Source organism: Sciurus vulgaris (assembly GCF_902686455.1).
Source record: "Sciurus vulgaris genome assembly, chromosome: 5".
NCBI classification, from domain to species: domain Eukaryota; kingdom Metazoa; phylum Chordata; class Mammalia; order Rodentia; family Sciuridae; genus Sciurus; species Sciurus vulgaris.
Window position 1 is genome coordinate 123,967,666 of NC_136465.1, and position 13,848 is coordinate 123,981,513.

The 13,848-nt window shown below is 35.9% G+C and overlaps 1 pseudogene across 1 annotated transcript; it reads left to right on the plus strand.

The window, feature by feature from the left end:
- Positions 1–352: 352 nt before the first annotated feature.
- Positions 353–7,702, plus strand: LOC306661116 (heat shock protein HSP 90-beta-like; annotated as a pseudogene). The gene is made up of 2 exons: positions 353–503; positions 6,134–7,702. The product of its transcript is annotated as a heat shock protein HSP 90-beta-like (transcript).
- Positions 7,703–13,848: the final 6,146 nt, after the last annotated feature.

The window sequence follows — 13,848 nt, forward strand, 5'->3', positions numbered from 1 at the left end:
CCAGTAAGGAGACAGAAACAGTTACTTGATAAAGAAATTTTAACATAAAGAATTGTTAACTAGAAACAGGATATTAATTAATAAAGGGTACAGAGAACACAGGGATAGCAAAATAGGAATGCACCACTAATTCTAGATTGAGAGAAAGATTATGAAGAGGGAATAAATATGTAAAAACTTTGTTCCCCCAGGCTGAGATCAAAGACTTTTCAGGGACAGTGAGACTGTGGTCCAGCTGTGAGCTGCAGCTCAGGCTGGAAAGCAGGAAATAACCAACTAAAGTACCAACCACACCCTGGAGTAGGTGCCCCATTTCACATGCATATCATTGGCAGCCTTATATCAGAAAGCCATGCCATTTGACCAAGAAGAAAATCAGAAACATGAGCAGGAGGAAAGAAACTTCTCCTCCACTGTTCCTCCAGTCCTGTCAACCCATGGGGAAAACAATCCACCAATGGAAAACAGGAAGCACTGGCAAAGCCCAGCTCTATCACAAAGAGGTAGGTTTTGACTTGAAAGCTAGCAAATTAATAACTGATACACACTATGCCTATTTGTTAGGATTTGGACAGAGGTGTCCCACAAAAACTACTGTGTTAATGAAGGAGGTGAAATGAGCAAATTGTGATAGCTCTAACCCAATCAGTGAATTAAGTCATTTGCTGGATTGATAATTGGAATGGACTAACTGGATGGTAATTGTAGGCAGGTGAGGCAACATAGCTGGAGGAAACAGGTCTCTAGGAGTGTGCCCTTGGGGAGTATATATTGTCCCTCTGACTCTTACCTTTCTCTCTCTGCCTCTTGACTACCATGAATTGAGCAGCTTTCCTCTACCACATCCTTCTACCATGATGTTCTGCATCACCTTAGGCCCAGAGCTATGTAGCTGGTCAAGCACAGACTAAAACCTCTTAAAACTTGAATCAAAATAAATTTTTTCCTCTTCTAAGTTCTTTTCAGGTATTTTAGTCTCAGCAATGAAAAGTTGACTAACAGAACTCTGAACACTATACAATTGTTAAAAGCATGACTATAGTGAGTTTTTGTATTTTAGAAAATAATCTGGGTATAAACCACTTTAGATACATTTTATATCTTGATTAGTTCATTTTTTTAAAAAATTATTCTAATTAGTTATACATGACAGTAGAATTCATTTTGACACATCATACATAAATGGAGTGTAACTTCCCATTCTTGTTGTACATGAGGTAGAGTAACATAGGTTATATAATCAAATATACACATAGGGTATAATGCCCAATTCATTCTACTATCATTCCTACACCCACACTCACTCCCCTGACTTCACTTCTTTCTATCTAATCCAAAGTACCTCTATTCTTTCCCCACTCTTTATTGTGAATAAGCATCTACACATCAGAGAAAACATTCAGCCTTTGGTTCTTTGGGATTGGCTTATTTCACTTAACATAATATTCTCTAGTTGCATCCATTTACCGGCAACTGCCATAATTTCATTATCCTTTAAGGTTGAGTAATATATATATATACCACAATTTCTTTATTCATTTATCTGTTGAAGGGCACCTAGGTGGGCTCCACAGCTTAGGTATTGTGAATTGAGCTGCTATGAACATTAATGTGACAGAGTCACCGTAGTATTAAATCCTTTGTGTATAAACCTAGGAGTACAATAACTGGGTCAAATGGTGGTTCCATCCCAGGTTTTCTGAGGAATCTCCATACTGCATTCCAGAGTGGTTGCACCAATTTGCAGTCCCACAAGCAATGTATGAGTGTACCTTTTTCCCCACATCCTCACCAACATTTATTGTTGTTTGTATTCTTGATAATTGCCATCATGACTGGAGTGAGATGAAATCTTAGAGTAGTTTTGATTTGAATTCTTCTAATTGCTAGAGACGAATATTTTTTCATATATTTATTAATCAGTTATATTTCTTCTGTGAAGTGTCTATTCAGTTTCTTAGCCAATTTATTGATTGAGTTATTTGGTTTTTTGGTGTTAAGTTTTTTGAGTTCTTCATAAATCTTGGAGATTAATGCTCTGAGGTGCATGTAGTAAAGATGTTCTCCCATACTGTAGGCTCTCTTTGTGTTCTTGATTGTTTCCTTTTCTAAGAGGCTTTTTAGTTTGAATCCATCCCATTTATTGATTCTTGATTTTACTTCTTGTGCTTTAGGAGTCTTATTAACGAAGTCAGGTTCTAAGCTGACATGATGGAGAGTTGGGTCTACTTTTTCTTCTATTAGGCACAGGGTCTCTGTTATAGTGCCTAAGACTTCGACCTACTTTGTGTTGATTTAATGCAGGGTGAGAGATATGGGATTAATTTCATTTTGTTACATATGAATTTCCAGTTCTCCCAGCACCGTTTTTTGAAGTGGCTATGTTTTCTCCAATGTATGTTTTTTGTGCCTTTGTCTACTATGAGATAATTGTATTTTGGTGGGTTTCTGTCTATGTCTTGTATTCTGTACCACTGGTCTATGTACCTCTTTTGGTGCCAATACTGTGCCATTTTTGTTACTTTGACTCTGTAGTATAATTTAAAATCTGGTATTGTGATGCTTCTTGCTTTACTTTTCTTGCCAAGGATTGCTTTAGCTATTCTAGGTCTTTTATTTTTCCAAACAAGTTTCATGATTGCTTTCTCTAGTTCTATGAAGAATGTCATTGGGATTTTAATAGGAATTGCATTAAATATGTATAAGGCTTTTGGTAGTATGGTCATTTTGAAAGTATTAATTCTGCCTATCTAAGATCACAGGAGATATTTCTATATTCTATGGTCTTCTTCAATTTCTTTCTTTAGTGTTCTGTATTTTTCACTGTAGAGGTCTTTAACCTTTTTTGTTAGGCTGATTCCCAAATATTTCTTTCTTTTTTTTTTTTTTTTTTTTTTTGAGGTTATTGTGAATGGGGTAGTTTTCCTAATTTCTCTTTCAGTAGATTCATCACTGACGTATAAGAACGCATTTGATTTATGGGTGTTGATTTTATATCCTGCTACTTTGCTGAATTCATTTATTAGTTCTAGAAGTTTTCTGGTAGAATTTTTTGGATCTTCTAAATATAGAATCATGTCATTGGCAAACAGTGATAGCTTGAGTTCTTTTCCTATTGGTATCCCTTTAATTTCTTCTAATTGCTCTGGCTAGAGTTTCAAGGATAAAGTTGAGTAAAAGTGGTAAAAGAAGCCATCCTGGTTCATTCCAGTTTTAGAGAGGATGCTTTCAACTTTTCTATATTTAGAATGATGTTGGCTTTGGGATTAGCATATATAGCTTAGTTCTACATTTATTGTAATTTGTTCATATTGAAGAATAGGAAGCCCAGGGAATTGCCCTATTGTATGAAAGAACTTAATATACGAGAAGGTATGTTTCTACAAATAATAGTTTTAAAGAAGGACAAATTTTTCAATGTTATGAAAATGCCAGTGTTCACCAGATTCTGCCAATATACTTCATCCTCTCCTTGAAGTAAGGAATCCAGCTCCTTGAATCTGCCTTACTAGAGGACTTGGGATAAATCTGTCTCCTTCTTCTCTATTCTCTCTCCCAACACTCAATGGTTCCCATGATCTCAAGTTGGATCTAACTATTCCAGCACCCTGGGAGCACAACTCTTAAACTGGCCTCTCACTCATTCAAAGCCATTCCCCTAATTATTGGGTAGGTTGGCTATTTTTACTGGGAGTAATTTGACAAATACTCTCCACCCCTGAATAAACACTTTCACCAATGGATGTTGTGTTAGTCAGGGTTCTTTAGAGGAACAGAACCAACAGGAAGTATAATTATAAAAAGGGGATTTGTTAAATTGGCTTACACTACCAGAAGTTGAATAGTCCACAATGGCTGTCTGCAGGCTTGAAAGCTGGAAGAACCAGTAGCTGCACAGACCAGAGGTGGAAGCCCCAGAACAGGAGGAATCAACAGTGCTACCCTAGTCTGAGACCAAGGTTTCTGGAAACTACCTGGAAAATCACTAATAGAATCTGCTTGGAAGAGTGAAGAAGCAAGAGTCCAATATCGTCAGATGATCAAAACAGCAATCAATAATCCTATCAAGAAGAGTTGAGCTTGCATCTGCATCTGCTTCCTTGTTCTTCCAACTTTTATTCCATCCTATTGGGCGGTACTGCCCACGCTTAGAGAGGGGCTCCACTTCAATTCACTATGCCACATTCTAATCATTCCTAGACATGCCCTCATGGACACACCCAGAAATCTCTTAATCATTGGCATCTTTATAATCCTTTTAAGGTGATAATTCAAATTAACCATTATAGATGTATATTATAATGCTCTTCTCACCCTCAACTGAGACAATAAGTATCATACCCCCAAATCAACAGCTGCAATAACACTTTTTCAGCAATATCCTGGTGGTGTCCTTTCCCTCTCTTGCAGCCAATAAGTAATCTAATGGCCATTTTATCACTTGTATACACCAAAAGTAGCCCCAAAATATTACATGTTGAAATTCAAATTCAATTTTTTAAAAGGTATAGAGAAATAGAGTCAAATATTTTTCAGATCAGTAAATTAGTGATAATTTCTTAGTTTTAGGAAAAAAATCAAACTGAAAAGATTGGCAGTTAAATATTTTTTTAAACCATCTTTGTAGTTGACACCAGTAAAACAGAATCATATAGTAAAAAGAAAACCTGGGAAATTTAAGCATTCTGTATGACAAACAGTTATAAACTATATTGTACATAGGATGCATTTAGATTTATAGCAAAATATCAAGACCTCTAAAGATATATAGGCAAGAATTATGAATAGATTATTAGCAAGCAAGGAAATACAAATAACATAAGGGTGGAAATAGTTCATCTCACAGCTAAGCTTAGAAATGCATATCAAATTAGTTAAAACAACATTTGAACTCTTCCATATTGGATAACAGAGGAAGTGAGCATCAGAGATACTTACGTAGTGAACAGATATGCTTATGCAATACTTCCTGAATTTTGAATTGTCAAACCTTTTAGGCAAAAACTAACACCACCACATGACAAGTGCAAAAGATGTCAGGAATATCATCTCTGTAAGTTTATCATAAAAATGATTGAATGGAAGACAAAGATCTATTTGTTGAAAAAGAATTCATCAGCATTGTCAAACAACCACACACACACACACACACACACACACACACACACACACACATTTTCTGTACATTTTTTGAAAAATATATAGCATAGAACCTGAAATATATATGATCACAGCACTAAAAATTATAACTTTGAATACCATGTAGAAACAGACAAAGCTTACAGTGGAGATTAAATGAAAAAGAATAATAATAGAGAATTTATACTATACAATTATATAATACATACAATACAAAAAGACTGGCAGTTAACTTATAAAACTGAAAATCATGTTAAGAGCTGGGATTATGAATAGCATTTTTTAAAACACTTTATTATGATTTTACAGCTCTTAGGATTTATAGAAAACGAAGTTGCTTTGTTCTCTGAGAGATTTGTTTCTGGAAAGGTAAGTCTTTTGTCATTCTTAGTTACTGCCAGAAGAACATTTTGTGAGTTGTGTTCGCTGAAGACAATTCAAATTCTCCTTCACACTAAACTCTGTTTCCGTCTCTATTGGCAGGGGGAAATCTTAGAACTAGAAAATCTCACCTCATTTTTTTGAGATTTCTTCTAATTGAGGGGAAGCCCAAATTGTTATCAGCACCCTAAAATTTCTCTCTCCTACTTAACTACACAGAAGGCAAAATAGTCATGAAAGCAAGGAGCTAGAACGTGTGTGAAATTACAAGAGCACTCAACTATCAGAGAAAATAGCCATCAATTATTCCTTACTAGAAACACCTATGGATCTAGCCACATAGAATTGTACACTGACCTAGGTTCTAGAAACGTCTTTAAACTCTGAGGACTTTAACAATAATTTTTGAGAAAGAACTGTGTCAATTCAAGAAAAATAAGTAAGTAACTAAATTGTGGATATGCCTAGGAATTTCTTATTGTGAACTGGTGATATAAAATACTCAAACTCATAGTCACCCCCACACAGCTTAGGTGTCACCAGGCACACACTGTTCAGGCCCTCCCTACTCTGTAATACTCGCAGCCCTTTCTTTTCAAGATGCCTGAGTAAGTGCATCATGGAGAGGAGGAGGTGGAGATCTTTGCCTTTCAGGCAGAAATTGCCCAACTCATATCTCTCATCATCAATACCTTCTAATCCAGCAAAAAAAATTTCTTTCATGAATTGATCTCTAGTGCTTCCAATGCCTTGGGCAAGATTCACTATGAAAGCTTGACAGACCCTTCCGAGTTGGACAGTGGTAAAGAGCTGAAAATTGACATCATCCTCAACTCTCAGTAAAGGACCCTGACTTTAGTGGACACAGGCAACAGCATGACCAAGGCTGATCTCATAAACAACTTGGAAACCATTGCCAATTCTGGTACTAAAACATTTATGGAGGTTCTGGAGGCTGGTGCAGACATATCTATGATTGCACAATTTGGTGTTGGATTTTACTTTGCCTATCTGGTGGCAGAGAAAGTGGCTATGATCCCAAAGCACAATGATGATGAACAATATGCCTGGGAGTCTTCTGCTGAGGGATCCTTCACTGTATCGACTGATCATGGCGAGCCCATTGACTGGGGTACTAAAGTCATTCTCCATCTCAATGAAGACCAGACAGACTCCTTCAAGGACAGGCAGATCAAAAAAGTGGCGAAGAAGCACTCACAGTTCATAGGCTATCCAATCATCCTTTATTTGGAGAGGGAACGAGAGAAGGAAATCAGACATGATGAGTCAGAGAAAGAGAACAACGAGAAGGAAGAGAAAGATAAGGATGTGAGGAGAAACAAGATTGAAAATGTAGGCTCAGATGAGGAGGATGACACCAGTAAGTATAAAAAAAGGAAAACAAAGAAGATTAAGGAGAAATAAATTGATCATGAAGAACTGAACAAGACCAAGTCCATTTGGACCAGAAACCTTGATGACATCACTTAGGAAGACTATGGACATGTGGAGCATGTGTGGAAGCAGGGCTTTGAGGTGGTATACATGACTGAACCTATTGATGAAGACTATGTGCAGCAACTCAAGGAGTTTGATGGGAAAAGCCTGGTCTCCCTGACCAAGGAAGTCCTCGAGCTACCCGAAGATGAAGAAGAAGAAAAAAAAATGGAGGAGAGAAAGGCAAAATTTGAGAACCCTTGCAAGCTCTTAAAATAAATCTTGGATGAAAACGTTGAGAAAGTAACAATCTGCAATAGGCTTGTGTCTTCATCGTGCTGTATTGTTACCAGTACCTATGGCTGGACAGCCAACATGGAGCAGATAATAAGACCCAGGCACTTCAGGACAATTCTACGATGGGCTACATGATAGCCAAAACGCACATGGAGGTCAACCCTGACCACCCCATGTGGAGACACTGCGGCAAAAGGCAGAGGCAGACAAAACTGACAAAGCAATCAAGGACCTGGTGGTATTGCTATTTGAAACTGCACTGCTCTCATCTGGCTTCTCCCTTGAGGACCTGCAGGCCCTCTGCATTCCCATCTACCACATGATAATGCTAGGCCGAGGCATCCATGAAGATGAAGTGACAGCGGAGGAACCCAGCAATGCTGTTCCTGATGAGATATCCCCTCCCAAGGATGATGAGGATACAACTCGCATGAAAGAAGTAGATTAGGAGTTGCTACTGAGAAATCTTCCCTCTGTGTAGTTTCCCTTTAGCTCCTTCAGTAGCCGTGAATGGCCCTTTTCCACCTGGCTTCCTCTGCCGATGGATGTTCTAGGGGTTTTTCTCTTGTCCTTGGCATCTTAAGGCAGGAAACAGGGGCCTCAAGCCCCCATCTCCTACCTAGCCTGGCAGCAGGGTTGGATATTGTATTGTATTTTTTGTTGTTGTTGTTTTTGTTGTTCCAAAATTAAAGTATGCATAAAAAAGAAGATGCAGTTTTATAAAAAAAAAAAAAATACTCAAATTCTTCTCACATTTTGGCATAGCAACATAGGAGTAACTTTTATTAATTTAGTTTTTACATTTAGTGTATACATACCTGAAATTTATGAGTCAAAAAATTCTGCAAGGATGGGTTTTAAAAAACAACTCTTTTCATCCTAATTTGCTTTCTCCACAGGATTCATTTTTAGCTACATCTTCTCACATGTACTTCCTTATTTCTAAATAATTGTTTATGCTGACTCTTTCGAATACTATTTCCATTTTTAGGCACTATGAAGTCAGTAGGTAATACCATCCTTTCCCCTTCACACACACACACACACACACACACACGTATTCCAAACCTCGTAACTTCTAAATTCGGTTGAGTATTCCATTAATTTTACTTTTAATTTTACTTTAGAGTGTTTTCTAACATGATTATTTTCTATTTCCTGAAAAGTACTTTGTTTTCCTGTAAATGTTCCTCATTTGCTTAGCTTTCTCTGTATTTACCACTGATTTAAGCTGTATGTCTTCCCAAAACGTGTAAGCCTCTCATCAATAGACTGAAACCATTTATTGCATTGCTTTCATTTTAAAAAGAAATCTCTTCAGCATGATTTGCCCTGCACAAGGCTCATTGACCTCTCAGTCTGATGCATTATTATTTTCTTGGGACCTTCTCTCACTGATACCTTGGGCATTTCATTTGTTCTATTCTGTGTTAGGGTTCTGTACTTTGAATGTCTTATCTTTCCCTGGGGGAAAAAAAGAAATTCTGGGTAGGAAAAATTTCCCATGGGAATTATTAAACCACTGTTCCATTGCCTTCCAATCTCCAGTGTGGCTATTGAGATAGCTGATGCCATCTGACTGTTGATTTTGGATCTCCCTTGTTTGTACCATCCACAAGTCTTACGGCTGTGAGCATCCCGGTGGGTCTATTTTCATCCTGTATTCCCAACACTTGGTGCAAGGACTTTAAATCTTAGAGTTCATGCTCATTTCTACATAGTTTTCTTGAATTAATTTCTTTGATGATTTTCTATTCTTTGCTTACCATTTTCTCTTTCTGGTATTCCATTCAGATATTAGACATCTTGGATTAGACATCCTTCAATCTTTTTATCTTTTCTTTCTTGCTTTTCATACCTTATTCTGTTTGTGCTATCCTCTGACGTTTTCATTATCCTTATATTCTTACCCAATTTTAAGTGTTGCATTTCTATAACATTTTCAGTACCTAAGAGCACACTTTTGCATATAAATGTTCCTTTGGTAACATTTTTTTTTTCTTTATAGCTATAATGTCTTTTCTTATCTCTTTGGAAACATTAGTGCTATTTTAAATATTTTCTTCTCCCTCAAAAGTCTCTGTTTACTCCAGTTTTTCAGGTAGTATAATATAAATATAATATATAGTCATGCACTGCATAATGACATTTTCATCAAGTAAAGACCACATATGTAATATTGGTTCCATAAAATTATAACTGAGTGAAAAATTCCTGCCACCTGGTGACACTGCAGTGCTTATAACCTCACATCACAATGCATGATCTGTTTGTGCTGATGCTGGTGTAACCAAGACAGCATCACTAACCACAAAAATGTGCAGCATATACAACTTTATACTGTGCACAACAATTGTGATGATGACAAATGTGTTACTGGTTTATGTGTTTGCTACACTATAGTTTTATCATTATTTTACAGTGTACTCCCTCTACTTCTATGCAGGTATCAATCTCATACATCTCCAGTTTGCCCATCTCTTTGTTGCACCAAGAGTTCACATGGAATGATTTATCCACACCACTTAGGTTTAAGCAGACTATATGATGATAACACAACAACAAATCCCCACTGTTCAGCCATCATGATTGTAGTGGCCACTGACATGGACTTCAGTTGCTGAGTATATTCAAGCCCTGGGTCTACTACTTGTTAGTTATGTGACCTTGAGGAAATTAACCTTTCAGTGCTTCAGTTTCCTTGTCTAAAAAATTACAAATGGCAGGATTGTTCTTGCTATTAAGTGACTAATGTGTGTAACATGCATGAAACAATTACTTAAAATAGAGTAATCCCTGCAATATGTTGTGTTCAAAGAGAACCTGATCATTTGGTTTCCTATTTATTGATTTTAGACTCTGCCATTGGGAAAGGTCATTTCTTAACAACCTTGTGATCTCTGATTATGCGCTCACATCTAACTCTAGAGTGGTAAAAGCATGACCAGAAATCCTACACATGGAAAGAGTCTTGCTATTTGTAAGATTCACTCTAGGCCACTTCTTTGGTGAACCTTGGATGTCAATACCTACATATCTTGGGTTTGTCATATTACCTGCCTAAAGAGTTCACAGTTATCTTTCATGTAAGGAAACATGGTTGCAATTTCAATGTTCAGTGTAAATTTTCACTTAACATTTCCTGTATGTTATTTCTTCCCACCACTCTATTCCTTAACTTCTCCTGTCGGTGGCTTAAGAACAAAATTCTCTGTTCAGGTAAATTAGTAACTGTCTGATCACAACTTTTCAGCTTCCAGTGTGAGAACTTAGCACATGTGCTTTTATAACTTGCTATAAATCCCTTTGCTATATTTAATGAGGTTTTACAGGGGATACAGGTAAATGTGGGTGTTCAATATAGCATTTTTAAACAGAAATTAAAATAACTACTTAAGACAATGAAAAGCAATTATCGGTGAATTTTTTTTTTTTTTTTTTTTTTTTGCCTAATTATACCAAGGTATTTATTTCTATAAATTCCCTTTCTTAGCAAGCATTGATATTGGGGGAATAGCACTACTGAATAAGTGTACCAATTTAAATGTGTTTCTCAATAACAAAGCAGAAATAAAACCTTAGCTCTGAATCTATATTCAACCCTCTGCTAGCCAGCAGTTGGCTCTTTGCAGAGATATTCCCATTAGGGTGAGTAAGTTCCAGCATCAGCCACTTAGCATCTCCTTCTTCACTTTCTGCATTAAACATACATAAGGTTGTCTAGTTCTGAGGTGCTAGCTATTGAAATTATTTTTGCCATATTCAATGTAAATGATTCCAAAAAATGAATTTTTTTTTTTTTTAAAAAAGGGGCTTAATGCTTCTATTGGAGCACAAATGCATATCACCTTTGGAAATAATTCAGAAAATCTCAGCAAAAGACAGTGAGAAAACTGGAAAGAACAGCAAGCAAAGCACACATTTTCATATGGTGAGAAAAGGATTGGATTTGTAGCAAGCAACACTAGAGTCTTACACAAAATATGCCTTGCAGTAATGGTTATTTCAGGAAGTATCTTTACCTTGTTTTTGTTTCTTGGTGGGGGGGGGCAGATGGGAGGGACAAATTAAAGGTATTAAATTGAAAGCAGGTATATTTCTGTTGTAAAATATGGTTTTAGCAATGTTACTTAATATTACTAAGTTTGGCTATTTATCTATTCTATTTTTAATTAAATAAAATTTAATTAAATAGAAAGACATTTTTTTTCCTGTCTCCTTGATTATCATACCAAAGAGTTTAAAGCCACCTAAAATATCACTTGCCTGGTGCTGTGGTGTCAGCCTAATCTCTACTGCAGCAAAGTGGTGGAAATCTGTAGCTACTGTGCAGTACAGTGCAAACCTCCTAAACATAGTCGATGATCACAACTTCTGGAGCAGAACATCTCAACACTCAGACTAAACTGAACAGTCTCTGCCCATGATATGGCATAGCCAATTCCAACCTCTCAACCAGTGTTAGTAGTATCCTCCTGCCTCTATTTTCTCTCTCTCTTCTGTAAGGTTTTTCCCTGGAATCTTCAACAGCTATTATAGTGTACTTGCTTTGCAGTTTTCTCTGGACTAAACAGAATACTTTAAAACACATTTATCTTGAAAAATAAAACCCCTATATACAGTTCTAAAGTAGCCTCAGAAATTTCATCATGTATTCAAATGTGAAATAGCCATCCTGAAAAAAGTTGGTATGGGAAAAGATTTATATTTTATTCCTAAAATTCATTTTCATTGGAACACATTAAAAATAGATTGCTAATTACTTTTTATTTGCTTTTAAAAAGTTTAACTGTATTTGTAAATGAAAATAAAAGTGCTATATTTTATATTTATTAAGCAACAGAGTTGGACCTGGTAAGACCACCTGTGTAAATTGACCAACTTTATGAAGAGCATGTCTCCCTATCACACAAGACAATTTATACCCCTGACTGTATATTAGACCTTGATTTAGAGAAGAATGGAGAAAGTTAAGATTATGTCATCATTACCGGAACGTAAATTTAAATTAACATAGGCAACAATGTCCATTATGAAATATCAGCAACTTAAATCGCTGATTGTCCCTTTTTCCCTTTAAATCACACCGCATGCTATAAGGCAGCAGCCTGCTTGTGTTGTCTGGTTGAATGAAGAGAGCATGTTATATGCTGCCAATTCAAACAAGCACTCCCTGATAAAGATTGAAATTGTAGAAAATGTTAATGGAAAGCAGGTTCTAAAGTTCTTCTGTACAGACTATTATTCGACGCAAATGAAAAATGCAGAGCACAGTGCTCTGGGCTCTTTGGCCCATTCTGCTGAATTGAAAGGGAAAATTGAAAAGGCTCAATTATTCCATTTATTACTTTGATGAGTTTTTATAACATGAAATGAATTTTGTGATTAATGAGGATTTTATGTAGACTGTACAAAAAAAACTCATCTACAAAAAGCAAATAGCATTATTTTCTGACTAGAGGAGGTGAAAAGGAAATGCAAAATAAAGTTGATTGACTTAAATTTAATATATAAAGGGTAGCACTAGTTAATAGAGTATTGATTAAAGATATAAAAAGAGATGGTGACAATTCATCAAATATCCTTGTTCTAGGTCCTCAGGGTAGCTGCTTAATAAACATCTTTTCTTACAATTGATTTATTTTTTCATATCACTCTTTTCGTATCTTGTTTCATTTCTGTGGACATTGCCAAATCCCACAGAACCACGACTAGCACCAAAATTATTAACAAAAATTATTTTAAATAAACCCTTGGTTTATTTTAATATCTTAAATGACCATTGATCTTATGATAAGAGAGGGTATTTTGTAATAGGTTGGGGATAAACATAATTAAAGCACATTAGTCTGAATTAGTCAAATAACTCAGACAAAAAAAGTAATAGAAAAATAGAGAAATGTACCTATAATCTGTATGTACTATTAAAATATATTATAAATTATGGTAACATTTTAAAAACATAATTCAATCACATAGATTTGTAAAACTTATGGAACAATGTGTTTCCCTAAAACAATGAGAGGAAAAAGTAAAGTGGAGGAGGGAAATTTCATGAGTTAAAAATAAAGGGAGATAAGTAGAGTGGAAGAAAGGAACAAGGGAGAGGGAAGCATGGTGGAAAGGAGAACTGTCAGGGAGAGATACTGGTCAAATTATAGTGTTATATCATGTGCATGTACAAATATGTAATAACAAATCCCACCATTATGTACAACTACAATGTGCCAATAAAAACATGGAAAAATCATTGGAACATGGAACTTCACTATTGACCAAATTAAAAAAAAACATTTTTGAATCTCAGAAAAGCACTTGGTTTTCTTCTTGAAATTATTTTCTCTTCACTTTTCCTAAGTGTCCTACTCTTCATATAGACAACATCTCCATATGAACTCTTAACTTCAATTTCTATCACTGCGAAAAAGTCTACAGAGTGGGAGAAAATCTTCACCACATTCACTTCAGATAGAGCACTAATCTCCAGAATTTATAAAGAACTCAAAAAACTTTACACCAAGATTACAAATAACCCAATCAATAAATGAGCTAAGGAATTGAGTAGACACTTCGCAGAAGATTTATAAGCAATCA